This window comes from Rhopalosiphum padi, chromosome 4 (assembly GCF_020882245.1).
Source record: "Rhopalosiphum padi isolate XX-2018 chromosome 4, ASM2088224v1, whole genome shotgun sequence".
In the NCBI taxonomy this organism is placed as follows: domain Eukaryota; kingdom Metazoa; phylum Arthropoda; class Insecta; order Hemiptera; family Aphididae; genus Rhopalosiphum; species Rhopalosiphum padi.
Window position 1 is genome coordinate 32,987,402 of NC_083600.1, and position 21,925 is coordinate 33,009,326.

The 21,925-nt window shown below is 29.3% G+C and overlaps 1 pseudogene; it reads right to left on the reverse strand.

Annotated features, from left to right (window-relative positions):
- Positions 1-1,857: 1,857 nt before the first annotated feature.
- Positions 1,858-15,743, reverse strand: LOC132930150 (chorion peroxidase-like; annotated as a pseudogene).
- Between the last annotated feature and the right edge of the window lie 6,182 nt (positions 15,744-21,925).

The window sequence follows — 21,925 nt, forward strand, 5'->3', positions numbered from 1 at the left end:
ATCATCAAAATAAATATTTTTAGCTACTACCTATTTACTATCATAGTAGTATTATTATTTATTATTGAGATTAGGTTATTGCATAACGCGTGTGCGATACTGCCAATGACGTAGCCACTGAGGTATTTCATTATTATTAATAAAATAACACTTTAGCTGTTACTCTTACTAACAGGAACAACAAAACAATAATAATAACGCGGTCAACGGATATCGCACATGTGTTGAAACGCAAAGCAAAATAGTAGTCGTCAAATTAGAATATACATGACGCAAGTACGTATAAATGTATAGTATGCATAATGTACATAGATGTGGATCGTGTCGACAGTTTCCCTACGGGAAAAAAATCTGAAATAAAAATGTGGTAAAAAGCTCAGGAAACCCAACCCTTATCAGAAGTAAAATATAATGCACAATTAACAATACAGAATGCAGATTACAGCTATACCTGTTTAATATTACTATATGTAATGAGTATTGTATATTGTATATATTATAGTCAGTCATAAAATAGATATGAAGAATACTTTTTAATCATTTTTAATTTCTACACATTTCTTGATGCTTTTTTTGAAATTATTTTATTTAACTAGTATTTAACTATATAATATGACAATTAACAATATTGTGCACATTATAGCTATACTAATATCACATAATAATGATGTATAATATTGTATACTTCATCTACTTAATAATTATGTACCAAAGGCCTTTTTCCCCTAGATGCATTGTAACATTTTTATGTTTGGAGGGGGAGGGGTGTGTTTTACCACATAGGCGCGTGTGCAAGCGTTTTGTAAATTATTGAATAACTCGTCTGTCGCATATATTTTTTTAACAAATTCAATTTAATAGTTTCATGCGCGTGTGTGAAACCGCTATTTTATTTAACGCTCGAACGATTTCTGGTTGGATTTTGTTTTTATTAGAATATCAGGTTTCTATTTGTACCTACCTGTATTAATACGTATATCGTACATGACGTTAATGTTTCCGTATAGATAAGTTACTGGTGATTGTATATTTACCAATTTCAAGTCTTAGTGTTATCCACACTATCCACTGCAATATTGCACTTTTCTGCGCTGAGCTTAGAGACAGCATACTCAACACTCGGTAGATTGATGTAATTTGGTTATGTTTGCGTGTAGTGGGGAAAGGAATGATAAGGACCTCTCAATTGAACAACTGATATTTAGTTATACATCATACGACGTTACTAATGTGCGTTGCTGCTCTGTAATAAAATAATATTCGATCGCTTAGTGGTTTATATTTTGACAATTCGAAATAATAAATAATATATTTTATGCAATAATATAATGTTTATTACGAAGTAACATTATTGCAGTAATGTTTAGTTAGCATAGGAGATTCGGGTTTTCTTGTATTATTTCTATAAAATATACTAAAGCAATGTTAATTAAGTACATAAATGTGGTACTTATGTCAGGCTTTAAAAAAAAAGTCACGGAGGGGGAATATGATATCCAAATAATCCCACCCCCGACCCCGTAATTACGCCAATGTTAAATGGTAAGTATATATTATATTATCCTATTCTAAATTGTATATATAATGCGTACCAATATTGTTATTGAATACCTACCTATAGTAACATTTGAAACCAATAAAGTTTTTAAGATGTGATCGAGAATACAGTTATAGTTAATTCAATCACACTCTTTTTATTATTGTATTATTTAAAATTGTTTATTGTAAACTTCATAAATATATCGTAAATTCATATTATTTTCCCGTTAGGCCATAAACATATTATATAAATATATAATATATTTGGTTTTTGGGATAAATTTTGTTTGACTCTATTAATAAAATACTAAAAAGCTGTTTTTTTTTCATAGTTTAAATAAACAATATTATATTTTAAGTACATAATAATAAATAACAAAATTTCTTAAAACTAAAATTATAAATAAATAATAAATTATAGTTATTACAGCGAATATTATTTATATTATTAAACATTATTTCCAAGCGTTGGTAGGTTTTGATGACGAAATGTTTACAGCTATTGCTTGGATGAACTTATGCAGATTATCGTCCTCTTTGTTCCATTCATTTATTTGAACCTTGTGTATTTGTGGGTTTAGGTTATTTAAATTCGGTACCTTCAATGAGATTAAACGAAACACAGATATAAAGTATATTTTTTAATGGTATAAAACACTTCAAAATTCGTACAAATTGCGTGTTTAGAAAATACTCACTTTCTTTTTAGCACAACAGCCGGTATATTCTTTCCAAGCCCATAAATCCATCTGTGGTAGTATGTGTCCTTTACAAGCAACCCTGTTATTCCTAAAAATCAGACCAATCAATTTTGTAGGAATAAAAAAAAGATTTAAAAATATAAAAAATATTTATTAAAAAATAAAACACACTTTTGCTGTGACGGCAATTCCATAGCAAACGGTTGAATCGTTACAATATTATCACTGTTATCACACAACACTCGCGATAATTTAACTTTTTTTATTTCCATCAGTTGCTCTGGAAAAATACGTTACGGTATAATATATAAACATTATTTAAACTGTAATAGTGTTACATTTATGTATATAATATAAATTAATGTTCGTTTGTATGGGACTTATAGATTTGAAACCTACTGAATTGATTGACACCAAATTTTTCATAAATATTTCGCAAACACTCAGGGATACTTTTTTGCTACGTTTTTAAATTTTTATAGGTTGCTATAGGGTGGCTCACGCATTAATTTCGTTTTGGATCACGAAAATCGAAAAATTATCTTGTTCAAATAATTCGCAGCATTGGTCATTATAGAAATACAAATTTAAAATAAATTGATATGGACTAGCCGATTTGCCATTTGTCGCTATATATATAGCATTGTTTTAAATAAAAGTAAGTAATATTTATAATACCATTTAGGCGTAACTAGGGAATGTTTGGGTGGGCTTCAGCCCCCTCTCTCCCAGGATTTTTGGGTAAATGTATGTGTTTATAAATATGTTAGTATTAACATAATTTTTTACTAAAATATAAAAAATATAATGTTCCATATAAACGAATAATCATTCAATTTAGTTGTAAACACCAATAGAAACAATAAATAATAATCTAATTAAAAAAAAATTTATATAAAACATTTTTTAGAAATCTAACCTCTCCCCTTAACTTAAAGGACTAGTTACGCCTATGTGTAATACTAATTGTTTGTTATTCAAATGTAAGGACAACAAAAGGAAATATATGTATGCTTGCAGCTTATAAACTCAAAAATACTTGACAATTATTTATGAATGTTTCAGAGATTATTTTTAGATACATCAGAAAAGTTTAGAGTAGTTTAAATCACGTTCAAAAATAAACCAAGTGCTGTAGGCAAATTGCCCATCTCGGTCGAATTAGTTTACAAAGAAAGGTACACCAATGCTGATTTTCCCGTGAATTGAGGTTTACGAAAATCAAAATATAATAATATATAATAGTACCATATTTTATATTTTTTCCCTGAGAAAAGTTGGTTTATTTACCTTCAGCTGGTATTTATATAAAATGTCATAAATAATATACGTGCCATATGGCGTAATAATATTAAGTGACAATAGCAGCAGCAATAAAATAATATATAATAGGTAGGAACCTACATAAAATGATAATAAGAAAAAAAGCTACAGAAAAAAATTTCAAGATAGAAGTCACAAAGATACATGTTTTCTATTATTTTTAAATACATACATGTATAGGTACTATTATACTCCTAACACACAATTAACAATTATTATTATTGGTGTTAACATTTTCATAATAAAATATACACCAAGCTTAATGCTTATAACAATGAAGTTTGAATTATTAAAAAACTGGAGACTGGTGATAAAGATATGAGACAAAACGTGTGTACGAATGTACGTCAATAGTATACGTGTTAACTTCATGTACTTAGGGAATTTATCAGTAAAATGTCAACAAATTAAATAAATTGAATAAAAATAATATGATATTTTGTAAATAAATAACATAGTATCTTGAAATCGATTGAATGTATTTATCTGGCAGTTTGAGTTGCACGTATAGTATAGATTTTTTTAAACGTAAAATACCTAGTTAACATCCAAATCATTATTTTATGAATTATTTATATGTTTTCAAATAAAAAAGCCAAAAACTTAAGTTTCAGTGTCTTGAGTAAGTAAATTGTATTTCTTAGTTTTTGTACTGGTGAGATTATATATTCTACCTAAAACTTTACACTTTTTTGGTCATTCACTAGAGTTATATATAAAGTATTTTTCATTTATTGCAACTTTTTGGTTTTTTAATAAAATATTTGATATAGTTAAAAAAATGCAATGTAATTAATTTGTATAGATAAATAAATCACTTTTGATTTCTGTGAATATTTTTCCCAGATTCCTTAATAATGACGTACCTATAATAATAATATACATTGGACAATTACCTAGCGTGAACGAGTTTGGCAGACCGGGATTCTCGTACCAAAACCGGTCGCCCTTTTTCAAATCACTGAACGTCTTGGCGATGATGCATCCGAACGTCGGTCCCACGATGCTGTCGTCGATAGATCGTTCCGACACACCTGCCGACCACAGGTCCACGTCTTCTGGTGTCGTGTACAAATCGTAATACGCCTTCACCGTGGCATTGCTGATGTCCGTCAGCATCGAGCTCCACGACTTGATCGCCGGTAGTTTGCAGTATTGCCGCCAGGCAGAGTAGCTGGGTATCCCGTGTTCTCGAGCTCGTTGTATGTTGATGGAAGCCAAGTCCTTGCCATAATCATTGGCCGGCTCCTGGAACAGATGGTTGGTGACCTGCGCCATCCATCCAATAAAACCACAGTATTAGCAAACGTGATCATTGTAATGGTATATACTCGTATAATAATAAAATATACGCTCGCTTATTTTATGTTAAGGTGTTACATTTGTGGCTATGACTTATCGTATTGTTTACATTATTAAAGTCAGCGAGCATTGGCAATGTATATAAATATATATACTAACCAGGTGTCCCGACGTCTAGTTATAGCGTTTATTTAACTATTAAAAATAACGAAGAAGGTATATTATTGTATCATAATACAATTACAAATAAAAATCATTATTTAAAAAACTTATAGTTAAATAAATATTTTACGTTTAGTTAATCAAAATTTACAACAAGACATGAAAATTATCATATCGATTAAACTAATATATATTTTAGTATAACAAAAGTGGCCGTGATAAAAAAATAAAATTTTTACTTTGTTGATTAAACGATCAATGTCATTGCTATGACACGTTTTGTGAAAAAAATCTAATATAATTTTTAAATTAAAGTTTTAAACTTTAAAAGTAATTATATTTTAGTATTGTATACTACTTAAGAATATGATACTGATAACTGATAAGGCTAATGCTTTAGTTGTTTTAAAAATTATGTACATCGTTAATATTACTTCTTAACTTATCTATTTTATTTGTCAAAAAGTAATATTAGAAATTAGAACTTACTTGAGACGTTACTGCATCGTCCATAGCCTGGGACGCTTGGTTAATCATGCCCAATAAATATTGGTCTAACCAACCGGGCTTATGCAGGTCGTACGGTTGCTGGAACATTTCGCTAAATCGCCTGGATCCTACAAACTTGTGAGCTGCACTCCAACGCTCCATGGCGTCGGGCAACAGTGAGTGACCGAATCTGAAGGCAGCAGCGCCGAATGCGGCCGGCACCGTGATATCTGCATCTGGATCATAGCTATTGGAGAACCCTTGTGTCGAGAGCTCCAGACCGTACTTTTTCATCGTGAACTTGCCCAATAACTTCGGCAGGAATTCGTTGTAAGTAATGTGCTGGACCATCGCACCGACGATTTTCCGCGATTCCTGTAAACGCGTGCACATCGGCATGAAATAAATGTGAATTCTCACCCGAACAATATAATTATGTTGTATAATTAGCTATAAATATGAGCTAATATTAGCTATGTTAATACTATCAAGTGGACTATGATATTATTTTGGATGTTTGGGTCCATTTTGATTTTAAAATATAATTTTATTCTAAATTTTTGTGAGTTAAGCAGTCCTAATACATATAACTTATGTTATGTTTTGAAAGTATGCTCCTGCATACTATTAAGCATACTATTTTATATTATACCTAAATCCAAAAAAAAATTGTTTGAAAGTCCAAAAATTATTATTTTGTATATTTTTGAGATTTTAAAGGTTTCTACGTATTTTAATATTTCGAAATCATGTTAGTCGCATTATTAAGTTTAATTATAAATTTCCTAATAGGTACATCAATAAAGTATATTCTTGAACGTATTTTGATATTTTTGCAACATATCAGCATATTTTTAAAGGCATATTTCGTAGTTTTTTAGCGCACATAAATCTTAATCCTATACTCGTAATTAACTATAGCAGAATTTGCTATGCAGCTTAGATGTCAATAACAAATTTGTACGAATAAATTTGCATATTTTTACTATTGCAATCTTTACATTTCTTCACCGTGACAAGAATAAATGGCAATTATTATCGTTTAAGATAACTGAAAACGTAAACACAGAAACGAAATAAAACTGTATAATTGAAATTTATTAAAGAAAAGATCTTAGAAATAATAAGTCCATAATGAGTAACGCCAAGAAATTTTATAATCATAATATTATATATTATTATCTGACTAATACACAAGTCCTTCTGGAATTTTTTAGGAGGATGCTATAAATTATCCTGAAATAGGGCTAGAGGAATAGGCATTCCGCACCCACCTCCTCTTCTGAACGGAGCACTGAATGCATAAAACAATTAAAAGTGTTCAATTAATAATGTTCATAAAATACGAAAATATAATACATGTCTCATATAAACTTCTTAATCGACTAGGAAATTTATATTTTGTTTGTAACTTATAAGTAAATGCATTGTTTTACAATAATTTTTATTTTCCCCAAGATTGGTAAGATTTGTTACCTGATACAGTCGTTCGTCGTCCCAGTGTGGATTAACCGCACACAATTCAGTGGCTATTCGGTTGTGTTCTCGAGTGAAAATCGTATGGAGTACGCCCAGAGCCAATTGTTCATTCACGCGATTATCGCCTATAGCATACAAATTAAACTACCGTTATTGAAACCATTTAACCACAATCGTAATAAATTTCACATTAACTGTGAATTTAAGTACAACTATTAATATTATAATATATAACAATTAATAATAAATCATATTATACTGATATACCAGCTAAGAAACAATAAAGATCTGGGTGAGGCCTTATGCATCCGTCGTCCGGTTGATCTTTTTTTGGCGGGTAATATTGGCTTGAGTCGGTTACCCGCCAATACTGGGACCATGGTCAACTTTCCACCTTCGAACGACCGGAGTTTATTCGCAAGATTTTCGTTGGAGCCGTATATGAAGTTGGCGTCGATAGGCGATGTCAATGCGTTGGTTTGGACGCGAGGACCTACCAAAATGATATTTACATTTTACATATTACTGTTTTATGTATATCTAAAAATAAGTAATTATATCATGATTCATTAATAATATAATTGGTAATTATATTCGTAATATTGATGACGCCTCAGAAATGAAAATTTAAATATTATTTGTAGATTATTAATAGATAATAATCAAATTTCATTTAAAAACGATATCGCATTTACAACTTTATGTACCGTGTATATACATATATGTGTATATACACGGTAATATATATCCATATATATGTACATTATATGGATATATATTATCATTTATATCACCACGACCACACTTTTGAAATTTCGTTTTGAGATTAGATAATATATATTTGTATATTTCTCTCCATTACGTATCTATATAAGTTGACGTCCGGATTAATTTTTAAGACACTGTGTCGTATTTTGAATTTTATTAAGTATATCATCATATGTATAGATAAATATAAATGTTAATAGATGATTTTTATTGCACGAAACCGAAAAATTACGGTGAAAATATATGATAATTTACTGCGATAATTAATTGTTGATTATCAGTCACACTCAATAATACTCGTGTGCCTGTATTCGACAGGCTGCTAAAAACCATATTTTCATTTCTGTATATTGAAATAAAGTGAAGGTAGTATATACGAAACTATTTCGTACCCTGTTAAGTCATAATAACACATACCTATAATAATAATATCGAGTGAGTTGTAAATTTATAAAATAATATTTTGACACCGAGAACTTTGTTTAGAAAACTGAATATTACGAATACACACCGACATACTAGTTGTCAGAACAGCGCAGGCACTCTCAAACGACTACCGATTTTTGGTACTATAAAGAAAATAACTAATAATTTCACACCGTGAGATACTGCGATAAAAAATCAGGATCACTGTATAATAACGAATAAAATATAATAATGTACAGAGCGATTCACCAAGCATGCTCACTCCGTTTTCCCTTTTCAGGAATGGCAGTTAAAATCTAATTCTTTTGGAATTTTTAAATATACATGTATAAATATCATTATTTTTATTTAATATTAATATTCAACAAGGCGTATAACAATAATACGAAATAATAAAAAAATAATAATTAGAATTTTGGAAATATAACAAATCCTACAGCCGTGCAATAACGATTCGTCAGCGTCGGCTGTCGTTTTATTATCCGTAATATAAATATGAGACACGCGTGAGACATGCCTAACTCGCAAAACACGTATGTTTCATCTAAGAAATATATGTAGAATAATACCTAGGTAATTTTAAACCCAAAAAAAGTACATAATATCTTCTGAATTGCACCGACATTAGTTTGGTGTACTTTATATGGGTTGGTGGTTAGAAAAAAATTTCTTGAAATAAAAGGTTTTTGAGTTAAGTTATTCGAGTCGCATCGAACAACAACAATAATATTCTCGTACAATCGTCGAGTTTAGTGCGCAGGTGGTACGGTTTTATTTGCCATATTATTGTGGAACGACGGACGAAACGATTAACGACCGGAGGCGCTCCTCGACGGGACCGCGTACGATTGCCAATCCCTTTTCGCATCGGACATGGTTGGGGGTGGGGGTGGAAAAAACCCGATTTGTTCTCGTCGCAGGGGCTCGGTCGGCGAGCGGAGGAGGGGAGTCCTCGATCGTTCTCTTTTACGCCCTCTCACTCTTTCTCTCTCACACACACTTCCCGTCCCTATCGTTCAGCAGAGTTAACGGCGGTGACGTCACGACGGACGCGAAAAAAGCGTAAATAAAATCTATCGGTCCGGAAAATTAATAACGAAGCCGACGACAACGGGAAGGGGAAGACGCGCGGTCTGCAACGGCTGCGCGCGTCGTCGTCGTCGTCTTGCGTCCGCGTCCGCTCGCGTTTGCGTGTTTAAGAAACGCGAGTAAATAAATGTTGCACCATCGCAAAACACCGCCGAAAGGGCGTCTTGGCCTACTAGGGTCGTAGCAGCGTACCGTTGGTGGCGTTTTGGTCCGTTTGGCGAATTCACCGCGATTGCACGTCATCGGTATAACAAGCCGACCACGGACGAGGGACCATCGCCGCGCACACGCCAAAAGGGACTGCATCCGCCCGTCGGCATCAGGGCTCCATGTACGGACGGTCACCGGGGTGGTTCAGCGTGGCCGTCACTGACAGCCGAACCCTGCGAAAAGGTCTCCGGTACCAGGATCCCAGTCAGCGAGCCGCGCGAGGGTTGTTGCGCAAGGGTTGCCGTTCGGTTCGCACCACCCGCATATTATGGTGTGTGTGTGTGTGTGTGTGTGTGTGTGTGTGTGTCTCAGTGACGGTTTTTAGCGGGCGTTACCCGTTTGAGCGCACTCTAAAATTATTCTAAAATTATTTTACGTTATTTGAGCTCACTTTTTTAATCCATTTGAGCGCGGCTAACTACTAACCTTTGTACGGATTAAAATTACCATACTTCATTTTCACGATCTATTTGAATCTGGATTTTTATTGACTCGTATGCAAGACATGATTGTTTTAAAAAGAAAAAATTATAAGGAAATAAATTTCTTTATTCAGCTTTGTATGTATATTATATAAATAGTTTTTTTTTAAATTTTACAATAAAACTTTTGTTAATAAAATATGTTATTTATTTGAGAGTTTTATAATTTAAAAATCCACTATCTAATGAACACATTATTTCTGTTACTAAATATTATTGTTTTTACTTTCATTACGAACAAGAGAAGCTACCTATATTATGCTACACGAATTATACGCATGTTGCATGTACAAATTGTACCTACATCGAAAATATTATGATACATATATTATATTAAAGACTCTATAGATATAAACTATTTTGAACATTTTATAATTGTACTCATTTGAACTTTATTTATACTGGAATAAAATAATTACTTGAAATAGCGTACTCAAATTGGCCATTTAAATCGCGCTCACAGGACCAACGATTTTATTTAAATACGCTCAAACGTCTGACTCGCGTTTTAGAATAAATTTTGACTGAGGAAATAAAATATTAAATATATTCTAATCAATAGTTACATTAAAACAGATAATAAACAGAGGTGTAATATGTTTATCTATTCTTTAATCCGTATGGTCAATGGGGGAAATAAAATTAGCGAGCTATGACTTGATCACTTAAACTATTAACAAAGATAGTAAGAAGAGCCAACAATAAAAACGAAAATTACTGCCTACAAAATGAAATATTTATAAAGTAAAATAGATACAGTTCAAATTTACTTTCAATCACTATAAGACGAGAAAAAAATTATGATTAAAAACTGTCTGGCTGATGACAAAATTCTTAGGTATCTGTGGGATAATATTACAAACGCACTCCGATGACGTCTATCGAGGGGTTTACTGGTTACAACAGATGTTAAGAACGATACGGTTCTTTACGGTTTACCGGACACCGTACCGCGTCGTTAAAGACGACTGGTTGTAATTATTGTCGTTTCTAGTGGCACTTTGCGCACGCGTTCTTCAAATTATTTAATGTAATTGCGCGTAAGTACTGAGTACGCATTGACTTAGGCGACAGCGGCCGTCATCTCTGTTGAGCCTCAAGTCCCCGATCGGGTGGTACGGTATTAAAATGTATAACGTTATTGTATTATACTAACGCAATGCCTAACTCGCAAATTATTTTTGTTTTGAAACTAGAGTCTACGATATATAATATTAATAATATTATGTACTATAATTTTATAAATAATAAATAAAAGTAATCAAATTAGTATTTAAAATAATTAAAATTTATGATAATTACAGAATACAGATGAAACGGTATCTCACTTCTACCACAAAAAAAAAAAAACACCCGCATTGATGTTTGTGTGTGTGCATGTGTGATTTCATCGCTCTCCAACTGCCGTAGTTGTTTATAAAACATCACAATTCAATACGCGTCGTAATTTTGTTTCCAACGAGTGCGGTTTTCGTTTTAATAATTATTGTAATAATTGTATATAAAATACATGTTTTGTAATGGGGTCTTATCGCCAGCGTGTTTTTTACCGCCTTTTTTGTGTGTTGTATTATTAATATTTACTAGGAATAATGCCGATCGAACTAGATTATTGTCGTCTTTTTAATTATCATATCCGTCCTTTTATTTTATATTTTATAGGAAAACGATCGTTCAAAGTACAACGAACAGACAGTACCTATACAATATATTTAATGTTGAAAAACAAAATATAAAAATCGAAAATAAAACTTCCATAATATTCACATATTATATTAAAATATTGCACGCGATGTATAAGTTAATAATATGAATCGCGTCGCGTTACCCCGGTATAGAAAGGCATGATAATGGTTGCTGTTAAAGACAATAAATTTATATATTAATAGGTATACCTATTCACACATGCCGTAGTATACAAGAGCCCTACACATATTATTACTATTGTATATTAAATGGATTATTACCTAGAGGACAATCAGTGTTGACGCCAGCTAGCGATCTTATCATGTCGATGCACCTTTGGCGATGACTGCCCACGAAAAACTGATCATCGATTGGCACGTTGATTGGTATACAATATGGATTGTTAGCTCCCGAACAACATTTGATCTCTTGTCTGGTGATTGGGTCTAATATATACATATATACATTGATGGAATGTATTTTCGTATAGTTTAATAATAATTTTTATAATTTCGTACACATTAAAATCGCAAATATACCTTTGGTTTCTGCGGTGAGAGTGAGATCGTGATCAACGAGCTGTCCAAAGGCGGCAAACAAAAACGTTATATCAGTGCGATGCGGTCTAGCCACGTCTTTGTGCACGCGGGCCGAAACAGATCTAGGGTTGGGTAACGGAAATCCGGTTATGCTCGTTCTGATCGACTTGATACCTGAATACGGACGATTTCGTTAGTAATAATAATAATACAGTATGTATTATTATAATTGATTAATAATAATAATAGTTTTTTTTTTATTATTTGATTTTCACCTATTATCATGCAGCATCAATCAGTTTATTTAGTTTAACTATACAAATATAGGTATTATGTTAAATAATAGCCTACTGGCTAAATTTTAACCGCAATTAGAAATTTAATTGAGAATCAACCAGTTATACTTACTGAAAATGTAAACACAATTTATCAATAAAAACTCACCGTCACCGTAATCGGGTGGTAAAAGTCTTTTGAAAGGTAATTTCGCAGCGCCCCAATGTGGATGAACAAAATTATTACATCTCCCGTCGATTGAACGGAACTCGATTCCATCTCCGCAATCATTACCCGGATACGATTTTAATTCTTTCGGGCAGTAAGATCCAATATCAGTGTTTTCCGTATTTATTATTGGTAATAAACTTCGCACTTGATCTTTTGTTAGTCCAAACCTAAGCAAGTTATATTTTTAAAATTTTCAAAACATTAGAATTTCAATTTCAAAAAGAAAAATTGGATAAACATTCTTGAAGGAAGCACTTTGTATAATAAATATTAATTTTTTATTAATATATAGTAGTATCGGAATAACGAGATATATATACTATAGAAATAAATTACTTTTTTCTAGTATAGTAGTACCTATCTATTATTTATTTTAAGTAAATGTTTACGGCTTATTTAATTTATGACAATATTATATGAAAGGTATATTATACATTAATATAAATAAACATAAATATAAATTAAAGATATTTAATAATACAATAATAAATTATAAAATACTAAAAATAGTAAAAAACAATTATCATAAAATAATAACTAATTATATGATATAATAAATACTAACCATTCACATAAAATTCTCGTTGTTTCTTGAATTACATCGCCAAAATTATCCAACTGAATATCCGTTAGATCATTGGTTCCTGGTTCTATGCCTAATACTCCTCTACATGCTTCATGGAAAGCTTCGGATACATTAACATACGAAATGCATTTTTCTCCATAACCAGTTGGTCTGTAATAAAACTATATGTTATACTAAAACCATAAAATAAACTATTGCTGATTATAAATAAAACTATAAAATATTATATTAAATAGATATAATATATATGTAAAGTAAAGTAAAATTAATATTAAATTATATAACTTTGAATTTAATATATTTAATATAGTTCCTGAGTAAAGTAAAAACATACATGTAAAATCAATAGTTAGGTAGGTATTCGATATACTTAATTTATAATAATAATAAAAAAAATGCTCCGAATATCAAAAACTTTCTCTTTCTTGTCTCAAGTTCAAAAGAAAATTTCTAACTCTCCTTACTCTTACCGATCATTCGATGATATATGCATGCGGAAATCTCCAAAAAAATCTCTATTGTTTTAAATAAATGCAGATTAGTACAATGTATAAAACAGTACCAATTTGTTATTATTTTCGAATTTAATTGTTGTTAATCGATTTTGCTTTGAAATTAAACGGGATGAGTTTGCAGTTTTTTCTTAAATACATTTAGCGAAATCACAACAGATCAATGTCGCAAGGGGTTCTCAATAAGTGAAATTCACTTAAACTTTCTCCCATTTGATAATTTTTGTATAATTAATAGACTTACAGTAAATACTTGTTTATTTAAAAAGTCATAAGCTCTATATGACCATATAATGACTATTATAACTTATAGACAATATCTTCACTAATTGAGAAAAATATAATTTTATTTATTGAATAATCAATAATATATTATTATCTAATTATACAATAATAGTGATATATAAACGTTTATAATTAAGATTAATAATACTTTAAGAGTATTTAAGAGAGTACTTAAAGGTCCCCTGAGCTTTGTTTTAGAATACATTAAATGGTTTTCGATAATATTTTTTTAAAGTAATTAAATCTATACATAAGGTAACCACAAGAAAAAGAAGAAGATTCAATAACTATATACTTAATAAAACGGTATAATTATAATTTAATTATTTAAACTAAATAACCGTTACTTTTAACTGTAACTTTAAATTTATATTTTAGTATTAAAATTGGTGTATCAAGGAATTACAGGTTGTTAGGGTTATTTATTATTATAATGTAAAATATGTTAAACTTATTGTTATTTTTTTTTTAATCTCGGTAACTGTAATTTTGAACTTCAGATTAAAAACATAATTATAACATAATTTAAAATATAACGTTTTTTAAATGTTTAAAAAGTAAACAAAAAGTCCTAAGTGACCAACAATAACTCGTTAAACCATAGTTTACAAAAATGTAAAAAAAAAACCTACGAATAGGTACTATTAAATAATGTATATTTGGTCAGCTAAATCCCAAATTAAATCACGTTATTCTTAGGCACTTACTTTATTTATAATAAGTATAAGTAAAAATAATATTAATATTGAAAAAACTACATTTCGTTATTTTAAATTATTATTGGTAAATATAGCATAAAAAAAATGTGTGTATAATAAACTATATTGAATAATATATGATTATGTATTCATTATACTTGATTAATGTTACAATGATACAGTTCAAACAACACACGAATAATAATAAAAATCTATCTTACTAAAATTGCTTTATGCTAAAATATCACGTTTATATCTATTTATAGTTTAATTTAATATAATTGTATACAATAAAATATCTACTTAATAGTTAATATGTGATAAGTAAAAACATGCAAATAATAATTTTTATAATACTTAAATGTTATTTAATATTAAAGTAAATACTTGCCTAGATAAATTTATATTTTATTTTTGATAGTTAAAATATGAAATTAGTCATTAAAAATTCTAATGTATCAAAAAATTGATTACATACCTATTTACTATAATCCTATAATCATATAATTTTAATGTACGAATTTATTTCAGAAAAAAAAAGCAAGCAATATCAACCTCATTATAAAATCATGGGGTGTGTTAAATTTTCGTTAGTTGAATTTAAAACTTTTAAAATGTTTCATACTTACGATATATATTTGAAATGTTTTAGAGGCAAAGCGCACTCGTCGTTGTCCGACCTCCAAGCATATCCCTGTGTCAACAGGGTCGACAGAAATACGAACCACGATAAAGGAGTTCTAAAATAAAATCACATTCATATTTTATTACACTTGTATATAAAAACTAGAAAAAAAACCATGTTCACCATCCGTGATCTTGTCGGCGGAACTTACCTCATTTTGCAGGGGCTATAGCACGTGTGATGATCAGTACGTTGAGTCACAGTCTTTTATAAAAGGTGTCCCCGCTGCCATGGGACGCCATACGGAGAGGCGGCCCGAACGAAAGTCGATTTCGTTTTCAACATGTTGTTCGCTTAATTTATTCATAAGACATACACCAATCAGCGTGTATGTACTGAAATAAATGACGTTTCAATTCACGGTCTGGAAAATCGCAAATACGAGCCGACATATACTAGATTACTGTAGGTATGTTTTCGATTTATGTATACATAAGTAAAGTCAAACTTTTAATTTGGTTAGGTACCTCGTCAAGTTTTATTGAATGTTTGTAGCTTATTTACTATAAAACAATATTATTTTACAATCGAAATTTATAGTTGATAAATTGTATTATAATGCTACATTATACATTATATAATATGATGGTAGGTATAATGTCAATAGTCATCACTTATCAGTCATATCATTAATTAAAATTAAATTGATAAATCTGTAATTAGTACATATAAAATGCTTAAGTTACTACTATACAGTATGTATTAAATTATTAAATAAAAGAAGTTGATTCAAAAACATAAGCACAATGTATGATTGGTTAGGATTTCATTGTATACGATCGAATACATATTTCAAAAAATAACTTTCTTATTATATTATTATACATTAGTTATTACTTCGTTAGTTATTGCGTTATTATATTATCAATATATGATATTAGTTATAGACGTTATAGTATCACTGAATCAGCTAAAATATAACCATCCAGTTGTATAGTGGTGATACACTAACTTTTTTTCCAAAACAACAATCATTTTTTTCTAATTTAAAAAGTCTGTGTATTCGTACATACATATTTTTATTCTAAATTTAAAATATTTATATATTAAGCATATAAAACATAATAAAGTGCTTAAAGAATATAAGTTATTCGCAAAAATAATCAATAAATTGTATATATATATATTAATGAATTGAATGGCTTTTTATAATCATGTATATAGGTACGAAAATAATAACTAAGACCTAATATAAATAAATCTATTTTTATTCTGTGAAAGTTTTAACTAATTATCTGATCCAATAAAAATATATTTTCACTTAATTATGTAGACAAAAAGTTGTTTATGTAGATATAAGTATTTTTCTATTATCCGGAACCACCTACGAATATTAAATACCTACCTAATTATACTCTTGGCATTAAATCGAATAGAGATTAAATATTATTTCTCATTAACTTTACTTATTGTTAAAAATAATATAATATTTAAAAAAAAATATGATCTCCACATAAATATGTTTAATACTTTATTCGAGTAGTCGATATTTAAGAGTTAAAAATAATGAGATATTTTTATAAATATAATAAGTACATTATCTTTTATACCAAATATAAGTAGACCAATAAAAGTGTAGGTAACTATATATTGTAATTCAACATCTTATAACAGCTAAAAATTATGGAAAAAATTAATTTTAAAAAATATAAGAGAGGTAGATAATTTTAAATAAAAAAAATGGTGGGATGGAAAATTACTGTTAAAAAAAAGTGGAGGAATGAGCGATGGTGTGAAGTGACGTCTTCTATTTCAAACACTGTATAGTTGTATGTATTGTAACATAAAATAAATTATTATTTTTTAACTAGGTATATAAATGTCATTATAGGGCTTTTCGTATAACACTGCCAGAGGTTCGCCAAGCAAGGTTTCCAAGTGACTATTTATTTTATATTGACCATTGATTAGTCAAACACAACATTAATTTTTTGTAACTCTGTCACCTATTTAATATAATTCAATAATATCAAAAGTCAAATTTACCCAGTCATGTGTGTATAAAATTGTATTTTTATTGTTAGGTATCTTACAGCTATTATAGTCCAATATCAAACTATGTCTGGCGATGGTACGTTAGACTAACCGTTAGACTTGAACGTTATATGTTTATGCACCTATACCTATCGCACTGTAATTATGAGTTGTGTGCGTATATATTATTTTCCTTGTATAGTTACAAACTTACAAATAATCGATTGGTAATTTTCTGTATTCCGTCGCGCGCAGTGCATAATATACAGTTAAATGATTTTCTATTAAACTAATAGCAGAGTATATATATATATATATCATAAAAAATGCATGGGAATTAAAAGCGAGAAATAAAATGAAAAGTATAGTTACTTTCGCTGACACTTTAGGCTATGCGGATGATTTGATCGTGAAATTTTTTAAGGGCAGTCTACGAATTTATATTTTAATAATAGTAATTTAACTTCGGCCAACTACAGGCACATTGTTTTTCACTAAACCTTTCCAATTCATAATCGTTTATAGTTTTAGACCTGTTTCTAAGATTGTCTACCCATAATATTATAACGGTTTCAATTATCGGTTAGTACATAAGGTACCTGCTATATTACCTATTATAGATTTTCGTTCGAAAATTAAATAGTGCATAACCGTTTTATTATTTGACAGTAGTATTAAAATGTTGAAAAAATGTTATATGATATAACCGAATAAAAAAATAAAAGTACATCATTTAATAATAGTGATAAATTAGTGATTTGTTTTAATTTAAGTTATCAATATAAAACTATATAGTGTTTGGTTTTGAACTAAGCAATGAATGTATTGGTTTTGTGATGTTTGTTTTTTTTTTTTTTTTTTTTTTGTTTATTGACGTTTGAACCTAGGTTAAAATTAATTTTTCTTTTTATCGTTTTCAATTTTGCTACAGTTGCAATGTGCAATACAAACAAAATTTCAATGTTAATTTTATGATTTTCTATTTCTTCTTTTTTTTTTTTTGACATAATTTTGATGTAAACACAAAATACTGAAGACAGACTCAAAAAATGTTTAAAAGTCGAAATCAATATAGTATAGTTAAGATTGATATTCGTTTTTATGTGTTTACATAAAAAACATATGCTAAATTAAAAAAGAAAATCATAGTTACAAATCATAAAAGTAATCATTATTGTAAATTGTAATATTATTGTGTTTTTAAGTATTTGACTTTAAAAATGTTTGCATGCTATATTTATACGAGTCATAATAATAATATAATATGAAACCAATAGCAACCATTTACATAAATAAATATATTCGATTTTCGTAAATCAAAAATTCAAAATTAAATTCATGTGTTCTTCACTCTATTGGGGTTAAAAAATGAAACTTTAAATATCCTAAGGTCTAGGCCCTAGAGTAACTTTTATCAGAGGCTCGAGGACTCTAATGATATCACTTTTATTGAGTAAATGGGCTCAGTTATTGTCTCTTAATAGAGAATAAATACAAATAAAAAAATATTTCTTTTCATATAATAGGTATAAAAATTAATTTTTGGTGTCGACAGCAAGTGTTTGCAGTTCTCTTCTGTTTATTTTTAAAAGATTAGCATTATAATATTTTTCTGTCATATCACTGATAGGTATCTAAATATTTGTTCTTTTCCTATTTTTTTGTTATGACTCTCTTTGAGTTTATGTTTAGTCTTTTCTTTGATTTTACTTAATTTTTTTTATTTACATTGTTTTTAATTTCTGATTTTTCATAATGCGCACTCTTTGTCTGTTATTTTAAGCCTCTTTGTATCCATTTTAAAATTTACAAACTAACTCTGACATTAGTTTCCATGGTGATTATTTGACAAAACCATATTTTTCGAAACATTATCTGTATAGCAGAGAGAGATGAGTAATATTTGTTGAAAGAATTAGTTCAACCTGCCGTACTATAGTCTATTAACAGTAATTTAAATAAATTTTATAATAACCTTAGAAATATAGGCTGACACAATTTCTGATCAAAACTGTTATTCGTAGACAGCAATGATTTATTATTATTTATTAACTTCAAATTTACATTATGTCGTTATTGCCATATCTGTTACAGTGATCTGCTTGATGACGACGTACATTCCAATACAATACAACAGAGCTATCTCCCACTGCAGTTTCTGTAGTTGTATCTAACTTTATTTTTATTATACTTTACATTAAATATTGTTTTTAAAACCTTGAATAATCATTAGTGACTAAATCGAACTAAAGCAAAGGTAATCGTAACTATATATATAAAGTCGAGACGCATTTACTGGAAGTCTAAGTATTACGTAAATATTATTTAATTACTGCACATGATTGTCATCCAACATCTTGATAATTGTTTTAAATTTTTAATGACTATATTGTTTCGATTCATTGTTATAATTGTACCGAATAAATTGTCAACAATAACGGTTTCTTATCGTTATTCAACTTTATAAGATTATATTTCAGACCACCCGACCACCACAAACCTGCATAATATGATGACTCGTGAGCTCCTGACATAATTATTGTGAAATCGATTTCAAACTACTCACCACTGCTGAAGGGCTAGTACGAAATCTTAATACCTATACAGGGTGATTTACCAAGCATGACCATCTCTTTTTTTTTCCAATAACGAAATTATTTAAAATATGATTTTTGAATTTTTAAATATACCTACTTTTAAAGTATATTTTCAAATTCTTGAGATTTTTTTTGTACTATTTAAGGATTGTTCTATTTCTATGTAAATATAAACCTCTGTTTCTCAAGTGATAACTCCAAAATCTAAATTTTAATTTAAACTAGCAGTTTTTAAGTTATGTAACTTTATTTGTTGAGCATAATAAATTACGACAAAAAAGCGCTCACATATTAATGCATAAATTGTTTTAAGATTTAAAATTTTGTGTATGACTTTATAATGATAAAAATATGATTAAACATAGGTGATAATAACCATTTTGTTAACAAAAATTGAACATTTTAAATTCTAGTTAGCATTTTAAAGACAATACTGCTCTCCCATCCATGATTCTTTTGTAAGATAATCCCTGCGCGTAGTTCACGATTCATACTTTCTCATGGTTAGGTGGCCGTTTCTTCATTGTAAGCCACCGTATTAATATACAAAGTGATTCACCAAGCATGTTTATACGTAATTTTTAAATAGAGTAATGAATTTATTCAAATGTTAATATTTAAATAAATTTAAAAACAATAATTCCAAAATCCTGAGTTTTTTGTTCTACTTAAGTAGAATTCTATCTTCTGTGGCTATTGCAAGCTATACAAACTTCTACTTTTCAAATGAAAACCTCTTTATTTTAATATAAATTATTAAGTGAACATTAATTTTTAAATTATAATGCAGTTATCAAAGTTTGATCAATTAGTTTACCAGTTACTAAAATGTTTATATTAACGATACAAGTCCTTACAAAAATACAAAATATATGTAAATTTAGACCTAGTTTTTATTATAGTTGGACCATTTTTATAAATTATGAACTTTAATAGATTAATATTAATTCCTTAAATGTTCAAAACATCATTGCCCCTCATGTCTTCCAAACCTATCATCATTGACAATATTGTTCTGCCTATATATATAATAAAGTAAAAATAGATATATCATTGGAAAGGCATTGAAGAGTGAATTTGCACAAAAAAAGTTTTACACAAAATATTATGATGTAAAGTATACGGAAATAGAATTACCCTATAGTAACGCTATCTGTCTAATAAAATAAAATAAAAATAATTTACCGGGTGAAGTGAAGTTATAAGGAGTAAAATATTATGTCCATGTTTTATTTGTAACTTATTATAGACTCGAAAATTAAAATAGGGTTAACTTTCTGATTTTCCCATACAAAAATCTTTAATACGAATTAAGAGCGTTTTGATTTTACAAATAAAACGATTTTTATAGTAGAATTTCGACCAATAATCTACGATATTGTTCATAATAATTGCGTCAATTTTTTTTCTGTTCACATGTGAATATTGTTTGTGTTATTAAAAATTATTTCTTCACAATCAAACTGTGATGGTATTCACACAAATAGTAATAATTTATCGGCTAAATCATCGATATCCAAACTGTCCGTTGTCTTTTTTACTACTTAATATGATCAGAGAATTTAATCGTTGACAGTCCATTTTGGATCTCAGGTAACATTTTTATTAATTTTATAATTTGCTACTAATGCACTTTTGCAGTAGTAACGGCAGTCTTGTGACAAGAACGTCGTCTATAGCCCGCATCATGGCCGGCGATACGCGTATTCGATAACCCTCTGACGAACGGTTTTAGCGACGGCGCAGCGTCGTTTGAAATCGATGTTCGGACGTTCCTCGGTTCCCGCCGAATCAGCGTAGTATTGACGTATTTGCAAGTCGTCCCGCCGATTTTTTGTTTGTTTTTTTTTTTATCGTATAAAACACTAACGGCGCATAGTTTGTGA